Raw genomic sequence first — 5,000 nt, forward strand, 5'->3', positions numbered from 1 at the left:
AGAGACAGCGAGAGAGCAAGAGAGAGGGAATAAAGAGAGAACGGGAAAATGAGAGACTGTAAATGAAAGACAGATGTGAGTAAATGATAAAAAGATGAGTTACTATGGTGAAAAAAGAGAGACGGGTGTGTAAATATGAACCAATCGACTGCTCCAGCCCTCATAAACATGGAGAATGACACAGGGGAGACGTACACTGGTCCAATCGAAGCAGACCTCAGAGACAGAGATGGTCGGATAATTTTATCATCGCCAGCCATCAGCCACCAATCCTCAGATCCTCAATCACATTCCTCGTCCACATCAGAAATAAGGCAAAATCTTTCTGATACATTTTGCTTCTTATGAATGGCATGGCACATAGACATCCACTCTGTTGTTTTATGATCTAATAAATGAATCAGCACTGACCAAACTAGGTGGGTCTTTGTGGTTTAAGTTAATTAAAGAGTCAGCATTCACAGAACATTAATTGACATTCTCCTGAGTGATTCCAACGCCTCTCTGCCGAGACTAATCAACATGCCTGCAGGAGAATAAACAGCTGCCAGACATATTCTCACTTCATTCACAAGTGTGCGTTCTATACTAACAGGAGAATATAGTGAACAGAGGGAATTGAGACTTGGTCCACAAAGCAGTACTGAGGCTGCATCACTGCCTGGTATGGCGACTGCCTGGTATGGCGACCATAAAGCACTACAGAGGATAGTGTGTACGGCCCAGTACATCACTGGGGCCAAGCTTCCTGTCATCCAGGACCTATATAATAGGTGGTGTCAGAGGAAAGCCCAAAAAATGGTTAAAGACTCCAGTCACCCAAGTCATAGACTCTTTTCTCTGCTACCCCACAACAAGCAGTACCGGAGTCAACGTAGTCAACGTTCCTCTCTAGTCAACGTTCCTCTCTAGTCAATGTTCCTCTCTAGTCAATGTTCCTCTCTAGTCAATGTTCCTCTCTAGTCAACGTTCCTCTCTAGTCAACGTTCCTCTCTAGTCAATGTTCCTCTCTAGTCAACGTTCCTCTCTAGTCAACGTTCCTCTCTAGTCAATGTTCCTCTCTAGTCAACGTAGTCAATGTTCCTCTCTAGTCAATGTTCCTCTCTAGTCAACGTTCCTCTCTAGTCAATGTTCCTCTCTAGTCAATGTTCCTCTCTAGTCAACGTTCCTCTCTAGTCAATGTTCCTCTCTAGTCAACGTAGTCAATGTTCCTCTCTAGTCAATGTTCCTCTCTAGTCAACGTTCCTCTCTAGTCAATGTTCCTCTCTAGTCAATGTTCCTCTCTAGTCAACGTTCCTCTCTAGTCAACATTCCTCTCTAGTCAACGTTCCTCTCTAGTCAACGTAGTCAACGTTCCTCTCTAGTCAATGTTCCTCTCTAGTCAATGTTCCTCTCTAGTCAACGTTCCTCTCTAGTCAACATTCCTCTCTAGTCAATGTTCCTCTCTAGTCAACGTAGTCAATGTTCCTCTCTAGTCAACGTTCCTCTCTAGTCAACGTAGTCAATGTTCCTCTCTAGTCAATGTTCCTCTCTAGTCAACGTTCCTCTCTAGTCAACGTAGTCAATGTTCCTCTCTAGTCAATGTTCCTCTCTAGTCAACGTTCCTCTCTAGTCAACGTAGTCAACGTTCCTCTCTAGTCAATGTTCCTCTCTAGTCAACGTAGTCAATGTTCCTCTCTAGTCAACGTTCCTCTCTAGTCAACGTAGTCAATGTTCCTCTCTAGTCAATGTTCCTCTCTAGTCAACGTTCCTCTCTAGTCAACGTAGTCAATGTTCCTCTCTAGTCAATGTTCCTCTCTAGTCAATGTTCCTCTCTAGTCAACGTTCCTCTCTAGTCAACGTTCCTCTCTAGTCAATGTTCCTCTCTAGTCAATGTTCCTCTCTAGTCAATGTTCCTCTCTAGTCAATGTTCCTCTCTAGTCAACGTTCCTCTCTAGTCAATGTTCCTCTCTAGTCAATGTTCCTCTCTAGTCAATGTTCCTCTCTAGTCAATGTTCCTCTCTAGTCAATGTTCCTCTCTAGTCAATGTTCCTCTCTAGTCAATGTTCCTCTCTAGTCAATGTTCCTCTCTAGTCAACGTTCCTCTCTAGTCAACGTTCCTCTCTAGTCAATGTTCCTCTCTAGTCAATGTTCCTCTCTAGTCAACGTAGTCAATGTTCCTCTCTAGTCAACGTTCCTCTCTAGTCAATGTTCCTCTCTAGTCAATGTTCCTCTCTAGTCAACGTTCCTCTCTAGTCAACGTTCCTCTCTAGTCAATGTTCCTCTCTAGTCAATGTTCCTCTCTAGTCAACGTTCCTCTCTAGTCAACGTTCCTGCTCTCGTCATTTTTACCCACACTAGTCATTCTATTTCTATGTTTTATTCAACCCACCTAGTCAGCTAATTATGTGCAGTGTTATGGTCTGGTGAAGGGGCATGTGGAGGGCACCTGGCTGTTTCTACAAGGGTAATCCTTCAACACATTACACAGCAGTTCACCAGATAAATTCATCAACAGGGATTACTCTTTGGAAACAAACTCTAGCCATTTTGTATAGTAAGATTGTAGACGGATTGAGCCCAAAGGACGGGAGAATTAGTTTTGGATTACCTGTTTTGTTAAATTTCTTTGTATACACTGTGGACTTCAGCAGAGATGGTATTTTGGTTTTGGGTGAGGACATTGACCTCTAGGCCATGATGCACATCAGCACTAATCTGTGAAGAGATGTTGCTCTATTTTCCCCATAAGGTTAGTAGTATTGCAGACCAAAACATCATAACAGATACACTCACAGTACACAAACACACACACGCACAAGTGCACATGCACACGCACGCACACACACACACACACACACACACACACACACACACACACACACACACACACACACACACACACACACACACACACACACACACACACACACACACACACACAGAGCTCAAACTGCATACAACCTCCTTTAAGTTTAAGTTACTCCTACTGTTTATCACACACCTTTCCACATCACTTGGTGGCTAAATCAACGTAACAAAGGCTTAAGGGCATCATACAAACATGTTTTAGGGTTGACACATACAGTAACAGGGCAGAGAGACACATAACTTCAGGACAGAGAGACACATACAGTAACAGGGCAGAGAGACACATAACTTCAGGGCAGAGAGACACATAACTTCAGGGCAGAGAGACAAATAACTTCAGGGCAGAGAGACACATAACTTCAGGGCAGAGAGACACAACTTCAGGGCAGAGAGACACATAACTTCAAGGCAGAGAGACACAACTTCAAGGCAGAGAGACACATAACTTCAGGACAGAGAGACACATACAGTAACAGGGCAGAGAGACACATAACTTCAGGGCAGAGAGACACATAACTTCAGGACAGAGAGACACATAACTTCAGGGCAGAGAGACACATAACTTCAGGGCAGAGAGATGCATAACTTCAGGGCAGAGAGACACATAACTTCAGGGCAGAGAGACACATTACTTCAAGGCAGAGAGACACATAACTTCAAGGCAGAGAGACACATAACTTCAGGACAGAGAGACACATACAGTAACAGGGCAGAGAGACACATAACTTCAGGACAGAGAGACACAATTTCAGGGCAGAGAGACACATAACTTCAGGACAGAGAGACACATAACTTCAGGGCAGAGAGACACATAACTTCAGGGCAGAGAGACGCATAACTTCAGGGCAGAGAGACACATAACTTCAGGGCAGAGAGACACATAACTTCAGGGCAGAGAGACACATAACTTCAGGGCAGAGAGACACAACTTCAGGGCAGAGAGACACATAACTTCAGGGCAGAGAGACACATAACTTCAGGGCAGAGAGACACAACTTCAGGGCAGAGAGACACAACTTCAGGGCAGAGAGACACATAACTTCAGGGCAGAGAGACACAACTTCAGGGCAGAGAGACGCATAACTTCAGGGCAGAGAGACACATAACTTCAGGGCAGAGAGACACAACTTCAGGGCAGAGAGACACAACTTCAGGGCAGAGAGACACATAACCTCAGGGCAGAGAGACACATAACTTCAGGGCAGAGAGACACATAACTTCAGGGCAGAGAGACACAACTTCAGGGCAGAGAGACACATAACTTCAAGGCAGAGAGACACATAACTTCAGGACAGAGAGACACATACAGTAACAGGGCAGAGAGACACATAACTTCAGGACAGAGAGACACATAACTTCAGGGCAGAGAGACACATAACTTCAGGACAGAGAGACACATAACTTCAGGGCAGAGAGACACATAACTTCAGGGCAGAGAGACGCATAACTTCAGGACAGAGAGACACATAACTTCAGGGCAGAGAGACACATAACTTCAGGGCAGAGAGACACATAACTTCAGGGCAGAGAGACACATAACTTCAGGGCAGAGAGACACATAACTTCAGGACAGAGAGACACATAACTTCAGGGCAGAGAGACACATAACTTCAGGGCAGAGAGACGCATAACTTCAGGGCAGAGAGACACATAACTTCAGGGCAGAGAGACACATAACCTCAGGGCAGAGAGACACAACTTCAGGGCAGAGAGATTGTATTTATCATCATTAGTCATTTAGGTCAACATTGGATCATTCAGAGATCCTCACTGAACTTCTGGAGAGAGTTTGCTGCACTGAAAGTAAAGGGGCTGAATAATTTTGCACGCCCAATTTTTCAGTTTTTGATTTGTTAAAAAAGTTTGAAATATCCAATAAATGTCGTTCCACTTCATGATTGTGTCCCACTTGTTGTTGATTCTTCACAAAAAAATACAGTTTTATATCTTTATGTTTGAAGCCTGAAATGTGGCAAAAGGTCGCAAAGTTCAAGGGGGCCGAATACTTTCGCAAGGCACTGTAGGTCATCTATCTGTATCCCTCTCCATGCCAAGCTGTAACCCAGGCTGAACCTATAGCCCTGTAGGGCTGAATGAGTCCCACAGCAGGTCAGATGCAGATAGCCACAATCTGAAACAGACAGATGTTG

Source organism: Oncorhynchus tshawytscha, linkage group LG05, assembly GCF_018296145.1.
Source record: "Oncorhynchus tshawytscha isolate Ot180627B linkage group LG05, Otsh_v2.0, whole genome shotgun sequence".
Classification (NCBI taxonomy): Eukaryota; Metazoa; Chordata; class Actinopteri; order Salmoniformes; family Salmonidae; genus Oncorhynchus; species Oncorhynchus tshawytscha.